Below are 18,664 nucleotides of genomic sequence, written 5' to 3' on the forward strand. Positions count from 1 at the left end.
AAAAAGCGACTGTTCAGCGACAGACAAGTCGCATCGGCTGAAAGTAGGCCAGAATGTCAGTCCATGTTGGAGCAGGTTTAGATACAGTCTAAAGCATAGATCTCAAAGTCTGTGCACAGAATTTAGCAAGGGCCTCGCACCTTCTGATGCATCAGGTAGGTGCACAATAGCATAGCCTAACCCTCTGTACTTTGGTCTATATTGATGCGGGACATAGACAGCCAGCTGATGACCAATCCATTAGTGCAATGGATGGCTGGAAGCATTTGTCTTTGCCTTTGCAATACCACAGAAGCAATGCATGGTCAATGTACAGCAATGACACACCTGTGTGAACAGCCAGGAGACCCCCCCCCCCCATGTTATGTTACATAGTTACATAGTTAGTACGGTCGAAAAAAGACATATGTCCATCAAGTTCAACCAGGGAATTAAGGGGTAGGGGTGTGGCGCGATATTGGGGAAGGGATGAGATTTTATATTTCTTCATAAGCATTAATCTTATTTTGTCAATTAGGAACATTCAGCACCCACCCGCTATCAAGGCAGCTGCCTATCATGTCATGCCCTACCTGCACAGGTGTGCTGGCTACTCAAATGATCCAATTAAGGAGGCCATTTAGTCAGCAGCAGCAGAAGTCCTGTGCCTGGACGCTCCAACAGCGGCCAGACACAAGCAGAAGCAGAAGCAGCAGCAGCACCACCTTTTGTTTTTTGGCTGCAGCAGCAGCAGCAGCAAGGCCCACAGGGCTGGCTAGCTGGCTAGCCAGCAAGCAGGTAGCAATGAAAGTAGGAATCTTTCTTTTTAACCCTGTAAGGGGGTGGTGCACTGTACCCGAAGATACTGCCATATCGGGTCAATGCATAGGGCGACGGAAGCAAGCTTCGAAATCGGCCCCCGTTCTCAAAAATCCATTTAATATATGGTCCCCAGATAGGGGACGTATCAGATATTAAACTGATAAGAACAGATACTACACTTGATCTTAGCCAAAAGGCCGAGAAGCGATAACCGTGAAAGGGGCGGGCCCAACAAGGTCCCCTTCATGGGCACTATCACTGCTTGCTGTCAGGGAGGCTGCCAGACAATTTTCCATGCACACTCTGGGCTGGGGGGCAGTCAACCACCAGTACACACAGCAGAACCTAAACCCATACCATTATTGCTAAGCAGCAAGACAGGGGCCCATTGCACTCCCACGGGGCCTTTTTAAATGCAATCCATAACCCGGATTTGCCAGGAACCCTTCTTACTCCTCCTACTTGCATGTGACACTGGGCTTAGGATCTGCATAGGAAACACACACACAAGCACACACCTACCTTTGTTGCCTGCAGATGCCTCCTTGGCTGTCCCCAAACGGTATCAAACCAACACCCACGGGAAGCTGTAAGCATAGAGGACATGCCTGCACCCCATTGGACTTACCTGTGTGGGTTAAACCCGGGTTATTTGACAACCTATGGCGGTGATGGTTCTGCTCAGGCAGAGCAGTGCTGATGCTCCTCATAAAGCTGTCGCTGCTGTGAAGGTTCTAGGTGACATCACAAATCCCTATGGTTACATACACAACAAAGCTGGGTTGTTGTTGTTTACACTCTGCAAGGCCTGTGGAAGTGAGTGACATCAAAGCACTGTAGTTCTGAGGGTTCTAGATGGATGCAACAATCTCCTGTTGCTTCTATGAAGGCCATAATAGACGACATCACCAAACAGCTCCATAGTCACATACACAGCAAAGGAGAGATGTTGTTTACACCTAGTGATGTCAGTGGTATTGAGTGACATCACAGCATAGTGCTAAGGCTCCTGGGCCTGGACACAGCAGCGGCTGCAATATCTCAACGGAGAATACGTTTATATATATGTGTGTGTGTGCGCGTATATATATATATATATATATATATATATATATATATATATTTCTCCGCCGAAATCACTTTTAAACCCATTTCCACCTTTTTTTCCCTTCTCTTCCTCTTACTTTTTTTTCACGTTTTTTTACGTTTTTCTCCTTTTCGCCTCTTTTCTGGGCGTATTATTCTTCTTTTTCTTCTTTTTTTTCGTCTAATGCATACCCCATCAGTGTAGCAATGCTTATTCAATACCGCCAGCAGATGGAGACACTGGGGGATAATTTTCTAAGGATTTATACTGATTTTTCCTGTCTGAATTTGTCGCACAGAAAGTTGCAGGCCAAATATGTGTGACATTTCTGCGACTTTAGCTTCTAGAGCATTTTTACAACATTATACATAGGTGCTGAATACATAAAAAGCGACTGTTCAGCGACAGACAAGTCGCATCGGCTGAAAGTAGGCCAGAATGTCAGTCCATGTTGGAGCAGGTTTAGATACAGTCTAAAGCATAGATCTCAAAGTCTGTGCACAGAATTTAGCAAGGGCCTCGCACCTTCTGATGCATCAGGTAGGTGCACAATAGCATAGCCTAACCCTCTGTACTTTGGTCTATATTGATGCGGGACATAGACAGCCAGCTGATGACCAATCCATTAGTGCAATGGATGGCTGGAAGCATTTGTCTTTGCCTTTGCAATACCACAGAAGCAATGCATGGTCAATGTACAGCAATGACACACCTGTGTGAACAGCCAGGAGACCCCCCCCCCCCATGTTATGTTACATAGTTACATAGTTAGTACGGTCGAAAAAAGACATATGTCCATCAAGTTCAACCAGGGAATTAAGGGGTAGGGGTGTGGCGCGATATTGGGGAAGGGATGAGATTTTATATTTCTTCATAAGCATTAATCTTATTTTGTCAATTAGGAACATTCAGCACCCACCCGCTATCAAGGCAGCTGCCTATCATGTCATGCCCTACCTGCACAGGTGTGCTGGCTACTCAAATGATCCAATTAAGGAGGCCATTTAGTCAGCAGCAGCAGAAGTCCTGTGCCTGGACGCTCCAACAGCGGCCAGACACAAGCAGAAGCAGAAGCAGCAGCAGCACCACCTTTTGTTTTTTGGCTGCAGCAGCAGCAGCAGCAAGGCCCACAGGGCTGGCTAGCTGGCTAGCCAGCAAGCAGGTAGCAATGAAAGTAGGAATCTTTCTTTTTAACCCTGTAAGGGGGTGGTGCACTGTACCCGAAGATACTGCCATATCGGGTCAATGCATAGGGCGACGGAAGCAAGCTTCGAAATCGGCCCCCGTTCTCAAAAATCCATTTAATATATGGTCCCCAGATAGGGGACGTATCAGATATTAAACTGATAAGAACAGATACTACACTTGATCTTAGCCAAAAGGCCGAGAAGCGATAACCGTGAAAGGGGCGGGCCCAACAAGGTCCCCTTCATGGGCACTATCACTGCTTGCTGTCAGGGAGGCTGCCAGACAATTTTCCATGCACACTCTGGGCTGGGGGGCAGTCAACCACCAGTACACACAGCAGAACCTAAACCCATACCATTATTGCTAAGCAGCAAGACAGGGGCCCATTGCACTCCCACGGGGCCTTTTTAAATGCAATCCATAACCCGGATTTGCCAGGAACCCTTCTTACTCCTCCTACTTGCATGTGACACTGGGCTTAGGATCTGCATAGGAAACACACACACAAGCACACACCTACCTTTGTTGCCTGCAGATGCCTCCTTGGCTGTCCCCAAACGGTATCAAACCAACACCCACGGGAAGCTGTAAGCATAGAGGACATGCCTGCACCCCATTGGACTTACCTGTGTGGGTTAAACCCGGGTTATTTGACAACCTATGGCGGTGATGGTTCTGCTCAGGCAGAGCAGTGCTGATGCTCCTCATAAAGCTGTCGCTGCTGTGAAGGTTCTAGGTGACATCACAAATCCCTATGGTTACATACACAACAAAGCTGGGTTGTTGTTGTTTACACTCTGCAAGGCCTGTGGAAGTGAGTGACATCATAGCACTGTAGTTCTGAGGGTTCTAGATGGATGCAACAATCTCCTGTTGCTTCTATGAAGGCCATAATAGACGACATCACCAAACAGCTCCATAGTCACATACACAGCAAAGGAGAGATGTTGTTTACACCTAGTGATGTCAGTGGTATTGAGTGACATCACAGCACAGTGCTAAGGCTCCTGGGCCTGGACACAGCAGCGGCTGCAATATCTCAACGGAGAATACGTTTATATATATGTGTGTGTGTGCGCGTATATATATATATATATATATATATATATATATATATATTTCTCCGCCGAAATCACTTTTAAACCCATTTCCACCTTTTTTTCCCTTCTCTTCCTCTTACTTTTTTTTCACGTTTTTTTACGTTTTTCTCCTTTTCGCCTCTTTTCTGGGCGTATTATTCTTCTTTTTCTTCTTTTTTTTCGTCTAATGCATACCCCATCAGTGCAGCAATGCTTATTCAATACCGCCAGCAGATGGAGACACTGGGGGATAATTTTCTAAGGATTTATACTGATTTTTCCTGTCTGAATTTGTCGCACAGAAAGTTGCAGGCCAAATATGTGTGACATTTCTGCGACTTTAGCTTCTAGAGCATTTTTACAACATTATACATAGGTGCTGAATACATAAAAAGCGACTGTTCAGCGACAGACAAGTCGCATCGGCTGAAAGTAGGCCAGAATGTCAGTCCATGTTGGAGCAGGTTTAGATACAGTCTAAAGCATAGATCTCAAAGTCTGTGCACAGAATTTAGCAAGGGCCTCGCACCTTCTGATGCATCAGGTAGGTGCACAATAGCATAGCCTAACCCTCTGTACTTTGGTCTATATTGATGCGGGACATAGACAGCCAGCTGATGACCAATCCATTAGTGCAATGGATGGCTGGAAGCATTTGTCTTTGCCTTTGCAATACCACAGAAGCAATGCATGGTCAATGTACAGCAATGACACACCTGTGTGAACAGCCAGGAGACCCCCCCCCCCATGTTATGTTACATAGTTACATAGTTAGTACGGTCGAAAAAAGACATATGTCCATCAAGTTCAACCAGGGAATTAAGGGGTAGGGGTGTGGCGCGATATTGGGGAAGGGATGAGATTTTATATTTCTTCATAAGCATTAATCTTATTTTGTCAATTAGGAACATTCAGCACCCACCCGCTATCAAGGCAGCTGCCTATCATGTCATGCCCTACCTGCACAGGTGTGCTGGCTACTCAAATGATCCAATTAAGGAGGCCATTTAGTCAGCAGCAGCAGAAGTCCTGTGCCTGGACGCTCCAACAGCGGCCAGACACAAGCAGAAGCAGAAGCAGCAGCAGCACCACCTTTTGTTTTTTGGCTGCAGCAGCAGCAGCAGCAAGGCCCACAGGGCTGGCTAGCTGGCTAGCCAGCAAGCAGGTAGCAATGAAAGTAGGAATCTTTCTTTTTAACCCTGTAAGGGGGTGGTGCACTGTACCCGAAGATACTGCCATATCGGGTCAATGCATAGGGCGACGGAAGCAAGCTTCGAAATCGGCCCCCGTTCTCAAAAATCCATTTAATATATGGTCCCCAGATAGGGGACGTATCAGATATTAAACTGATAAGAACAGATACTACACTTGATCTTAGCCAAAAGGCCGAGAAGCGATAACCGTGAAAGGGGCGGGCCCAACAAGGTCCCCATTCATGGGCACTATCACTGCTTGCTGTCAGGGAGGCTGCCAGACAATTTTCCATGCACACTCTGGGCTGGGGGGCAGTCAACCACCAGTACACACAGCAGAACCTAAACCCATACCATTATTGCTAAGCAGCAAGACAGGGGCCCATTGCACTCCCACGGGGCCTTTTTAAATGCAATCCATAACCCGGATTTGCCAGGAACCCTTCTTACTCCTCCTACTTGCATGTGACACTGGGCTTAGGATCTGCATAGGAAACACACACACAAGCACACACCTACCTTTGTTGCCTGCAGATGCCTCCTTGGCTGTCCCCAAACGGTATCAAACCAACACCCACGGGAAGCTGTAAGCATAGAGGACATGCCTGCACCCCATTGGACTTACCTGTGTGGGTTAAACCCGGGTTATTTGACAACCTATGGCGGTGATGGTTCTGCTCAGGCAGAGCAGTGCTGATGCTCCTCATAAAGCTGTCGCTGCTGTGAAGGTTCTAGGTGACATCACAAATCCCTATGGTTACATACACAACAAAGCTGGGTTGTTGTTGTTTACACTCTGCAAGGCCTGTGGAAGTGAGTGACATCATAGCACTGTAGTTCTGAGGGTTCTAGATGGATGCAACAATCTCCTGTTGCTTCTATGAAGGCCATAATAGACGACATCACCAAACAGCTCCATAGTCACATACACAGCAAAGGAGAGATGTTGTTTACACCTAGTGATGTCAGTGGTATTGAGTGACATCACAGCACAGTGCTAAGGCTCCTGGGCCTGGACACAGCAGCGGCTGCAATATCTCAACGGAGAATACGTTTATATATATGTGTGTGTGTGCGCGTATATATATATATATATATATATATATATATATATATTTCTCCGCCGAAATCACTTTTAAACCCATTTCCACCTTTTTTTCCCTTCTCTTCCTCTTACTTTTTTTTCACGTTTTTTTACGTTTTTCTCCTTTTCGCCTCTTTTCTGGGCGTATTATTCTTCTTTTTCTTCTTTTTTTTCGTCTAATGCATACCCCATCAGTGCAGCAATGCTTATTCAATACCGCCAGCAGATGGAGACACTGGGGGATAATTTTCTAAGGATTTATACTGATTTTTCCTGTCTGAATTTGTCGCACAGAAAGTTGCAGGCCAAATATGTGTGACATTTCTGCGACTTTAGCTTCTAGAGCATTTTTACAACATTATACATAGGTGCTGAATACATAAAAAGCGACTGTTCAGCGACAGACAAGTCGCATCGGCTGAAAGTAGGCCAGAATGTCAGTCCATGTTGGAGCAGGTTTAGATACAGTCTAAAGCATAGATCTCAAAGTCTGTGCACAGAATTTAGCAAGGGCCTCGCACCTTCTGATGCATCAGGTAGGTGCACAATAGCATAGCCTAACCCTCTGTACTTTGGTCTATATTGATGCGGGACATAGACAGCCAGCTGATGACCAATCCATTAGTGCAATGGATGGCTGGAAGCATTTGTCTTTGCCTTTGCAATACCACAGAAGCAATGCATGGTCAATGTACAGCAATGACACACCTGTGTGAACAGCCAGGAGACCCCCCCCCCCATGTTATGTTACATAGTTACATAGTTAGTACGGTCGAAAAAAGACATATGTCCATCAAGTTCAACCAGGGAATTAAGGGGTAGGGGTGTGGCGCGATATTGGGGAAGGGATGAGATTTTATATTTCTTCATAAGCATTAATCTTATTTTGTCAATTAGGAACATTCAGCACCCACCCGCTATCAAGGCAGCTGCCTATCATGTCATGCCCTACCTGCACAGGTGTGCTGGCTACTCAAATGATCCAATTAAGGAGGCCATTTAGTCAGCAGCAGCAGAAGTCCTGTGCCTGGACGCTCCAACAGCGGCCAGACACAAGCAGAAGCAGAAGCAGCAGCAGCACCACCTTTTGTTTTTTGGCTGCAGCAGCAGCAGCAGCAAGGCCCACAGGGCTGGCTAGCTGGCTAGCCAGCAAGCAGGTAGCAATGAAAGTAGGAATCTTTCTTTTTAACCCTGTAAGGGGGTGGTGCACTGTACCCGAAGATACTGCCATATCGGGTCAATGCATAGGGCGACGGAAGCAAGCTTCGAAATCGGCCCCCGTTCTCAAAAATCCATTTAATATATGGTCCCCAGATAGGGGACGTATCAGATATTAAACTGATAAGAACAGATACTACACTTGATCTTAGCCAAAAGGCCGAGAAGCGATAACCGTGAAAGGGGCGGGCCCAACAAGGTCCCCTTCATGGGCACTATCACTGCTTGCTGTCAGGGAGGCTGCCAGACAATTTTCCATGCACACTCTGGGCTGGGGGGCAGTCAACCACCAGTACACACAGCAGAACCTAAACCCATACCATTATTGCTAAGCAGCAAGACAGGGGCCCATTGCACTCCCACGGGGCCTTTTTAAATGCAATCCATAACCCGGATTTGCCAGGAACCCTTCTTACTCCTCCTACTTGCATGTGACACTGGGCTTAGGATCTGCATAGGAAACACACACACAAGCACACACCTACCTTTGTTGCCTGCAGATGCCTCCTTGGCTGTCCCCAAACGGTATCAAACCAACACCCACGGGAAGCTGTAAGCATAGAGGACATGCCTGCACCCCATTGGACTTACCTGTGTGGGTTAAACCCGGGTTATTTGACAACCTATGGCGGTGATGGTTCTGCTCAGGCAGAGCAGTGCTGATGCTCCTCATAAAGCTGTCGCTGCTGTGAAGGTTCTAGGTGACATCACAAATCCCTATGGTTACATACACAACAAAGCTGGGTTGTTGTTGTTTACACTCTGCAAGGCCTGTGGAAGTGAGTGACATCATAGCACTGTAGTTCTGAGGGTTCTAGATGGATGCAACAATCTCCTGTTGCTTCTATGAAGGCCATAATAGACGACATCACCAAACAGCTCCATAGTCACATACACAGCAAAGGAGAGATGTTGTTTACACCTAGTGATGTCAGTGGTATTGAGTGACATCACAGCACAGTGCTAAGGCTCCTGGGCCTGGACACAGCAGCGGCTGCAATATCTCAACGGAGAATACGTTTATATATATGTGTGTGTGTGCGCGTATATATATATATATATATATATATATATATATATATATATATTTCTCCGCCGAAATCACTTTTAAACCCATTTCCACCTTTTTTTCCCTTCTCTTCCTCTTACTTTTTTTTCACGTTTTTTTACGTTTTTCTCCTTTTCGCCTCTTTTCTGGGCGTATTATTCTTCTTTTTCTTCTTTTTTTTCGTCTAATGCATACCCCATCAGTGCAGCAATGCTTATTCAATACCGCCAGCAGATGGAGACACTGGGGGATAATTTTCTAAGGATTTATACTGATTTTTCCTGTCTGAATTTGTCGCACAGAAAGTTGCAGGCCAAATATGTGTGACATTTCTGCGACTTTAGCTTCTAGAGCATTTTTACAACATTATACATAGGTGCTGAATACATAAAAAGCGACTGTTCAGCGACAGACAAGTCGCATCGGCTGAAAGTAGGCCAGAATGTCAGTCCATGTTGGAGCAGGTTTAGATACAGTCTAAAGCATAGATCTCAAAGTCTGTGCACAGAATTTAGCAAGGGCCTCGCACCTTCTGATGCATCAGGTAGGTGCACAATAGCATAGCCTAACCCTCTGTACTTTGGTCTATATTGATGCGGGACATAGACAGCCAGCTGATGACCAATCCATTAGTGCAATGGATGGCTGGAAGCATTTGTCTTTGCCTTTGCAATACCACAGAAGCAATGCATGGTCAATGTACAGCAATGACACACCTGTGTGAACAGCCAGGAGACCCCCCCCCCCATGTTATGTTACATAGTTACATAGTTAGTACGGTCGAAAAAAGACATATGTCCATCAAGTTCAACCAGGGAATTAAGGGGTAGGGGTGTGGCGCGATATTGGGGAAGGGATGAGATTTTATATTTCTTCATAAGCATTAATCTTATTTTGTCAATTAGGAACATTCAGCACCCACCCGCTATCAAGGCAGCTGCCTATCATGTCATGCCCTACCTGCACAGGTGTGCTGGCTACTCAAATGATCCAATTAAGGAGGCCATTTAGTCAGCAGCAGCAGAAGTCCTGTGCCTGGACGCTCCAACAGCGGCCAGACACAAGCAGAAGCAGAAGCAGCAGCAGCACCACCTTTTGTTTTTTGGCTGCAGCAGCAGCAGCAGCAAGGCCCACAGGGCTGGCTAGCTGGCTAGCCAGCAAGCAGGTAGCAATGAAAGTAGGAATCTTTCTTTTTAACCCTGTAAGGGGGTGGTGCACTGTACCCGAAGATACTGCCATATCGGGTCAATGCATAGGGCGACGGAAGCAAGCTTCGAAATCGGCCCCCGTTCTCAAAAATCCATTTAATATATGGTCCCCAGATAGGGGACGTATCAGATATTAAACTGATAAGAACAGATACTACACTTGATCTTAGCCAAAAGGCCGAGAAGCGATAACCGTGAAAGGGGCGGGCCCAACAAGGTCCCCTTCATGGGCACTATCACTGCTTGCTGTCAGGGAGGCTGCCAGACAATTTTCCATGCACACTCTGGGCTGGGGGGCAGTCAACCACCAGTACACACAGCAGAACCTAAACCCATACCATTATTGCTAAGCAGCAAGACAGGGGCCCATTGCACTCCCACGGGGCCTTTTTAAATGCAATCCATAACCCGGATTTGCCAGGAACCCTTCTTACTCCTCCTACTTGCATGTGACACTGGGCTTAGGATCTGCATAGGAAACACACACACAAGCACACACCTACCTTTGTTGCCTGCAGATGCCTCCTTGGCTGTCCCCAAACGGTATCAAACCAACACCCACGGGAAGCTGTAAGCATAGAGGACATGCCTGCACCCCATTGGACTTACCTGTGTGGGTTAAACCCGGGTTATTTGACAACCTATGGCGGTGATGGTTCTGCTCAGGCAGAGCAGTGCTGATGCTCCTCATAAAGCTGTCGCTGCTGTGAAGGTTCTAGGTGACATCACAAATCCCTATGGTTACATACACAACAAAGCTGGGTTGTTGTTGTTTACACTCTGCAAGGCCTGTGGAAGTGAGTGACATCATAGCACTGTAGTTCTGAGGGTTCTAGATGGATGCAACAATCTCCTGTTGCTTCTATGAAGGCCATAATAGACGACATCACCAAACAGCTCCATAGTCACATACACAGCAAAGGAGAGATGTTGTTTACACCTAGTGATGTCAGTGGTATTGAGTGACATCACAGCACAGTGCTAAGGCTCCTGGGCCTGGACACAGCAGCGGCTGCAATATCTCAACGGAGAATACGTTTATATATATGTGTGTGTGTGCGCGTATATATATATATATATATATATATATATATATATATTTCTCCGCCGAAATCACTTTTAAACCCATTTCCACCTTTTTTTCCCTTCTCTTCCTCTTACTTTTTTTTCACGTTTTTTTACGTTTTTCTCCTTTTCGCCTCTTTTCTGGGCGTATTATTCTTCTTTTTCTTCTTTTTTTTCGTCTAATGCATACCCCATCAGTGCAGCAATGCTTATTCAATACCGCCAGCAGATGGAGACACTGGGGGATAATTTTCTAAGGATTTATACTGATTTTTCCTGTCTGAATTTGTCGCACAGAAAGTTGCAGGCCAAATATGTGTGACATTTCTGCGACTTTAGCTTCTAGAGCATTTTTACAACATTATACATAGGTGCTGAATACATAAAAAGCGACTGTTCAGCGACAGACAAGTCGCATCGGCTGAAAGTAGGCCAGAATGTCAGTCCATGTTGGAGCAGGTTTAGATACAGTCTAAAGCATAGATCTCAAAGTCTGTGCACAGAATTTAGCAAGGGCCTCGCACCTTCTGATGCATCAGGTAGGTGCACAATAGCATAGCCTAACCCTCTGTACTTTGGTCTATATTGATGCGGGACATAGACAGCCAGCTGATGACCAATCCATTAGTGCAATGGATGGCTGGAAGCATTTGTCTTTGCCTTTGCAATACCACAGAAGCAATGCATGGTCAATGTACAGCAATGACACACCTGTGTGAACAGCCAGGAGACCCCCCCCCCCATGTTATGTTACATAGTTACATAGTTAGTACGGTCGAAAAAAGACATATGTCCATCAAGTTCAACCAGGGAATTAAGGGGTAGGGGTGTGGCGCGATATTGGGGAAGGGATGAGATTTTATATTTCTTCATAAGCATTAATCTTATTTTGTCAATTAGGAACATTCAGCACCCACCCGCTATCAAGGCAGCTGCCTATCATGTCATGCCCTACCTGCACAGGTGTGCTGGCTACTCAAATGATCCAATTAAGGAGGCCATTTAGTCAGCAGCAGCAGAAGTCCTGTGCCTGGACGCTCCAACAGCGGCCAGACACAAGCAGAAGCAGAAGCAGCAGCAGCACCACCTTTTGTTTTTTGGCTGCAGCAGCAGCAGCAGCAAGGCCCACAGGGCTGGCTAGCTGGCTAGCCAGCAAGCAGGTAGCAATGAAAGTAGGAATCTTTCTTTTTAACCCTGTAAGGGGGTGGTGCACTGTACCCGAAGATACTGCCATATCGGGTCAATGCATAGGGCGACGGAAGCAAGCTTCGAAATCGGCCCCCGTTCTCAAAAATCCATTTAATATATGGTCCCCAGATAGGGGACGTATCAGATATTAAACTGATAAGAACAGATACTACACTTGATCTTAGCCAAAAGGCCGAGAAGCGATAACCGTGAAAGGGGCGGGCCCAACAAGGTCCCCTTCATGGGCACTATCACTGCTTGCTGTCAGGGAGGCTGCCAGACAATTTTCCATGCACACTCTGGGCTGGGGGGCAGTCAACCACCAGTACACACAGCAGAACCTAAACCCATACCATTATTGCTAAGCAGCAAGACAGGGGCCCATTGCACTCCCACGGGGCCTTTTTAAATGCAATCCATAACCCGGATTTGCCAGGAACCCTTCTTACTCCTCCTACTTGCATGTGACACTGGGCTTAGGATCTGCATAGGAAACACACACACAAGCACACACCTACCTTTGTTGCCTGCAGATGCCTCCTTGGCTGTCCCCAAACGGTATCAAACCAACACCCACGGGAAGCTGTAAGCATAGAGGACATGCCTGCACCCCATTGGACTTACCTGTGTGGGTTAAACCCGGGTTATTTGACAACCTATGGCGGTGATGGTTCTGCTCAGGCAGAGCAGTGCTGATGCTCCTCATAAAGCTGTCGCTGCTGTGAAGGTTCTAGGTGACATCACAAATCCCTATGGTTACATACACAACAAAGCTGGGTTGTTGTTGTTTACACTCTGCAAGGCCTGTGGAAGTGAGTGACATCATAGCACTGTAGTTCTGAGGGTTCTAGATGGATGCAACAATCTCCTGTTGCTTCTATGAAGGCCATAATAGACGACATCACCAAACAGCTCCATAGTCACATACACAGCAAAGGAGAGATGTTGTTTACACCTAGTGATGTCAGTGGTATTGAGTGACATCACAGCACAGTGCTAAGGCTCCTGGGCCTGGACACAGCAGCGGCTGCAATATCTCAACGGAGAATACGTTTATATATATGTGTGTGTGTGCGCGTATATATATATATATATATATATATATATATATATATATATATATATTTCTCCGCCGAAATCACTTTTAAACCCATTTCCACCTTTTTTTCCCTTCTCTTCCTCTTACTTTTTTTTCACGTTTTTTTACGTTTTTCTCCTTTTCGCCTCTTTTCTGGGCGTATTATTCTTCTTTTTCTTCTTTTTTTTCGTCTAATGCATACCCCATCAGTGCAGCAATGCTTATTCAATACCGCCAGCAGATGGAGACACTGGGGGATAATTTTCTAAGGATTTATACTGATTTTTCCTGTCTGAATTTGTCGCACAGAAAGTTGCAGGCCAAATATGTGTGACATTTCTGCGACTTTAGCTTCTAGAGCATTTTTACAACATTATACATAGGTGCTGAATACATAAAAAGCGACTGTTCAGCGACAGACAAGTCGCATCGGCTGAAAGTAGGCCAGAATGTCAGTCCATGTTGGAGCAGGTTTAGATACAGTCTAAAGCATAGATCTCAAAGTCTGTGCACAGAATTTAGCAAGGGCCTCGCACCTTCTGATGCATCAGGTAGGTGCACAATAGCATAGCCTAACCCTCTGTACTTTGGTCTATATTGATGCGGGACATAGACAGCCAGCTGATGACCAATCCATTAGTGCAATGGATGGCTGGAAGCATTTGTCTTTGCCTTTGCAATACCACAGAAGCAATGCATGGTCAATGTACAGCAATGACACACCTGTGTGAACAGCCAGGAGACCCCCCCCCCCATGTTATGTTACATAGTTACATAGTTAGTACGGTCGAAAAAAGACATATGTCCATCAAGTTCAACCAGGGAATTAAGGGGTAGGGGTGTGGCGCGATATTGGGGAAGGGATGAGATTTTATATTTCTTCATAAGCATTAATCTTATTTTGTCAATTAGGAACATTCAGCACCCACCCGCTATCAAGGCAGCTGCCTATCATGTCATGCCCTACCTGCACAGGTGTGCTGGCTACTCAAATGATCCAATTAAGGAGGCCATTTAGTCAGCAGCAGCAGAAGTCCTGTGCCTGGACGCTCCAACAGCGGCCAGACACAAGCAGAAGCAGAAGCAGCAGCAGCACCACCTTTTGTTTTTTGGCTGCAGCAGCAGCAGCAGCAAGGCCCACAGGGCTGGCTAGCTGGCTAGCCAGCAAGCAGGTAGCAATGAAAGTAGGAATCTTTCTTTTTAACCCTGTAAGGGGGTGGTGCACTGTACCCGAAGATACTGCCATATCGGGTCAATGCATAGGGCGACGGAAGCAAGCTTCGAAATCGGCCCCCGTTCTCAAAAATCCATTTAATATATGGTCCCCAGATAGGGGACGTATCAGATATTAAACTGATAAGAACAGATACTACACTTGATCTTAGCCAAAAGGCCGAGAAGCGATAACCGTGAAAGGGGCGGGCCCAACAAGGTCCCCTTCATGGGCACTATCACTGCTTGCTGTCAGGGAGGCTGCCAGACAATTTTCCATGCACACTCTGGGCTGGGGGGCAGTCAACCACCAGTACACACAGCAGAACCTAAACCCATACCATTATTGCTAAGCAGCAAGACAGGGGCCCATTGCACTCCCACGGGGCCTTTTTAAATGCAATCCATAACCCGGATTTGCCAGGAACCCTTCTTACTCCTCCTACTTGCATGTGACACTGGGCTTAGGATCTGCATAGGAAACACACACACAAGCACACACCTACCTTTGTTGCCTGCAGATGCCTCCTTGGCTGTCCCCAAACGGTATCAAACCAACACCCACGGGAAGCTGTAAGCATAGAGGACATGCCTGCACCCCATTGGACTTACCTGTGTGGGTTAAACCCGGGTTATTTGACAACCTATGGCGGTGATGGTTCTGCTCAGGCAGAGCAGTGCTGATGCTCCTCATAAAGCTGTCGCTGCTGTGAAGGTTCTAGGTGACATCACAAATCCCTATGGTTACATACACAACAAAGCTGGGTTGTTGTTGTTTACACTCTGCAAGGCCTGTGGAAGTGAGTGACATCATAGCACTGTAGTTCTGAGGGTTCTAGATGGATGCAACAATCTCCTGTTGCTTCTATGAAGGCCATAATAGACGACATCACCAAACAGCTCCATAGTCACATACACAGCAAAGGAGAGATGTTGTTTACACCTAGTGATGTCAGTGGTATTGAGTGACATCACAGCACAGTGCTAAGGCTCCTGGGCCTGGACACAGCAGCGGCTGCAATATCTCAACGGAGAATACGTTTATATATATGTGTGTGTGTGCGCGTATATATATATATATATATATATATATATATATATATATATATATTTCTCCGCCGAAATCACTTTTAAACCCATTTCCACCTTTTTTTCCCTTCTCTTCCTCTTACTTTTTTTTCACGTTTTTTTACGTTTTTCTCCTTTTCGCCTCTTTTCTGGGCGTATTATTCTTCTTTTTCTTCTTTTTTTTCGTCTAATGCATACCCCATCAGTGCAGCAATGCTTATTCAATACCGCCAGCAGATGGAGACACTGGGGGATAATTTTCTATGGATTTATACTGATTTTTCCTGTCTGAATTTGTCGCACAGAAAGTTGCAGGCCAAATATGTGTGACATTTCTGCGACTTTAGCTTCTAGAGCATTTTTACAACATTATACATAGGTGCTGAATACATAAAAAGCGACTGTTCAGCGACAGACAAGTCGCATCGGCTGAAAGTAGGCCAGAATGTCAGTCCATGTTGGAGCAGGTTTAGATACAGTCTAAAGCATAGATCTCAAAGTCTGTGCACAGAATTTAGCAAGGGCCTCGCACCTTCTGATGCATCAGGTAGGTGCACAATAGCATAGCCTAACCCTCTGTACTTTGGTCTATATTGATGCGGGACATAGACAGCCAGCTGATGACCAATCCATTAGTGCAATGGATGGCTGGAAGCATTTGTCTTTGCCTTTGCAATACCACAGAAGCAATGCATGGTCAATGTACAGCAATGACACACCTGTGTGAACAGCCAGGAGACCCCCCCCCCATGTTATGTTACATAGTTACATAGTTAGTACGGTCGAAAAAAGACATATGTCCATCAAGTTCAACCAGGGAATTAAGGGGTAGGGGTGTGGCGCGATATTGGGGAAGGGATGAGATTTTATATTTCTTCATAAGCATTAATCTTATTTTGTCAATTAGGAACATTCAGCACCCACCCGCTATCAAGGCAGCTGCCTATCATGTCATGCCCTACCTGCACAGGTGTGCTGGCTACTCAAATGATCCAATTAAGGAGGCCATTTAGTCAGCAGCAGCAGAAGTCCTGTGCCTGGACGCTCCAACAGCGGCCAGACACAAGCAGAAGCAGAAGCAGCAGCAGCACCACCTTTTGTTTTTTGGCTGCAGCAGCAGCAGCAAGGCCCACAGGGCTGGCTAGCTGGCTAGCCAGCAAGCAGGTAGCAATGAAAGTAGGAATCTTTCTTTTTAACCCTGTAAGGGGGTGGTGCACTGTACCCGAAGATACTGCCATATCGGGTCAATGCATAGGGCGACGGAAGCAAGCTTCGAAATCAGCCCCCGTTCTCAAAAATCCATTTAATATATGGTCCCCAGATAGGGGACGTATCAGATATTAAACTGATAAGAACAGATACTACACTTGATCTTAGCCAAAAGGCCGAGAAGCGATAACCGTGAAAGGGGCGGGCCCAACAAGGTCCCCTTCATGGGCACTATCACTGCTTGCTGTCAGGGAGGCTGCCAGACAATTTTCCATGCACACTCTGGGCTGGGGGGCAGTCAACCACCAGTACACACAGCAGAACCTAAACCCATACCATTATTGCTAAGCAGCAAGACAGGGGCCCATTGCACTCCCACGGGGCCTTTTTAAATGCAATCCATAACCCGGATTTGCCAGGAACCCTTCTTACTCCTCCTACTTGCATGTGACACTGGGCTTAGGATCTGCATAGGAAACACACACACAAGCACACACCTACCTTTGTTGCCTGCAGATGCCTCCTTGGCTGTCCCCAAACGGTATCAAACCAACACCCACGGGAAGCTGTAAGCATAGAGGACATGCCTGCACCCCATTGGACTTACCTGTGTGGGTTAAACCCGGGTTATTTGACAACCTATGGCGGTGATGGTTCTGCTCAGGCAGAGCAGTGCTGATGCTCCTCATAAAGCTGTCGCTGCTGTGAAGGTTCTAGGTGACATCACAAATCCCTATGGTTACATACACAACAAAGCTGGGTTGTTGTTGTTTACACTCTGCAAGGCCTGTGGAAGTGAGTGACATCATAGCACTGTAGTTCTGAGGGTTCTAGATGGATGCAACAATCTCCTGTTGCTTCTATGAAGGCCATAATAGACGACATCACCAAACAGCTCCATAGTCACATACACAGCAAAGGAGAGATGTTGTTTACACCTAGTGATGTCAGTGGTATTGAGTGACATCACAGCACAGTGCTAAGGCTCCTGGGCCTGGACACAGCAGCGGCTGCAATATCTCAACGGAGAATACGTTTATATATATGTGTGTGTGTGCGCGTATATATATATATATATATATATATATATATATATATATATATATATTTCTCCGCCGAAATCACTTTTAAACCCATTTCCACCTTTTTTTCCCTTCTCTTCCTCTTACTTTTTTTTCACGTTTTTTTACGTTTTTCTCCTTTTCGCCTCTTTTCTGGGCGTATTATTCTTCTTTTTCTTCTTTTTTTTCGTCTAATGCATACCCCATCAGTGCAGCAATGCTTATTCAATACCGCCAGCAGATGGAGACACTGGGGGATAATTTTCTATGGATTTATACTGATTTTTCCTGTCTGAATTTGTCGCACAGAAAGTTGCAGGCCAAATATGTGTGACATTTCTGCGACTTTAGCTTCTAGAGCATTTTTACAACATTATACATAGGTGCTGAATACATAAAAAGCGACTGTTCAGCGACAGACAAGTCGCATCGGCTGAAAGTAGGCCAGAATGTCAGTCCATGTTGGAGCAGGTTTAGATACAGTCTAAAGCATAGATCTCAAAGTCTGTGCACAGAATTTAGCAAGGGCCTCGCACCTTCTGATGCATCAGGTAGGTGCACAATAGCATAGCCTAACCCTCTGTACTTTGGTCTATATTGATGCGGGACATAGACAGCCAGCTGATGACCAATCCATTAGTGCAATGGATGGCTGGAAGCATTTGTCTTTGCCTTTGCAATACCACAGAAGCAATGCATGGTCAATGTACAGCAATGACACACCTGTGTGAACAGCCAGGAGACCCCCCCCCCATGTTATGTTACATAGTTACATAGTTAGTACGGTCGAAAAAAGACATATGTCCATCAAGTTCAACCAGGGAATTAAGGGGTAGGGGTGTGGCGCGATATTGGGGAAGGGATGAGATTTTATATT

General features: G+C 46.1%; 8 non-coding genes across 8 annotated transcripts; all 8 read right to left on the reverse strand.

Annotated features, from left to right (window-relative positions):
- Positions 1–819: 819 nt before the first annotated feature.
- Positions 820–1,010, reverse strand: LOC130344398 (U2 spliceosomal RNA). The gene has a single exon (XR_008883339.1). It is a non-coding gene; the product is annotated as a U2 spliceosomal RNA (small nuclear RNA).
- Positions 1,011–3,092: 2,082 nt separating this feature from the next.
- LOC130344399 (U2 spliceosomal RNA) lies at positions 3,093–3,283 on the reverse strand. Its single transcript, XR_008883340.1, has one exon. It is a non-coding gene; the product is annotated as a U2 spliceosomal RNA (small nuclear RNA).
- Positions 3,284–5,362: 2,079 nt separating this feature from the next.
- LOC130344400 (U2 spliceosomal RNA) lies at positions 5,363–5,553 on the reverse strand. Its single transcript, XR_008883341.1, has one exon. It is a non-coding gene; the product is annotated as a U2 spliceosomal RNA (small nuclear RNA).
- Positions 5,554–7,631: 2,078 nt separating this feature from the next.
- Positions 7,632–7,822, reverse strand: LOC130344401 (U2 spliceosomal RNA). Its single transcript, XR_008883342.1, has one exon. It is a non-coding gene; the product is annotated as a U2 spliceosomal RNA (small nuclear RNA).
- A 2,083-nt stretch (positions 7,823–9,905) lies between these two features.
- On the reverse strand, positions 9,906–10,096 carry LOC130344403 (U2 spliceosomal RNA). The gene has a single exon (XR_008883343.1). It is a non-coding gene; the product is annotated as a U2 spliceosomal RNA (small nuclear RNA).
- A 2,077-nt stretch (positions 10,097–12,173) lies between these two features.
- LOC130344404 (U2 spliceosomal RNA) lies at positions 12,174–12,364 on the reverse strand. Its single transcript, XR_008883344.1, has one exon. It is a non-coding gene; the product is annotated as a U2 spliceosomal RNA (small nuclear RNA).
- A 2,087-nt stretch (positions 12,365–14,451) lies between these two features.
- LOC130344405 (U2 spliceosomal RNA) lies at positions 14,452–14,642 on the reverse strand. The gene has a single exon (XR_008883345.1). It is a non-coding gene; the product is annotated as a U2 spliceosomal RNA (small nuclear RNA).
- A 2,081-nt stretch (positions 14,643–16,723) lies between these two features.
- LOC130344384 (U2 spliceosomal RNA) lies at positions 16,724–16,914 on the reverse strand. Its single transcript, XR_008883326.1, has one exon. It is a non-coding gene; the product is annotated as a U2 spliceosomal RNA (small nuclear RNA).
- Positions 16,915–18,664: the final 1,750 nt, after the last annotated feature.

Source organism: Hyla sarda, unplaced genomic scaffold (assembly GCF_029499605.1).
Source record: "Hyla sarda isolate aHylSar1 unplaced genomic scaffold, aHylSar1.hap1 scaffold_718, whole genome shotgun sequence".
NCBI lineage: Eukaryota > Metazoa > Chordata > Amphibia > Anura > Hylidae > Hyla > Hyla sarda.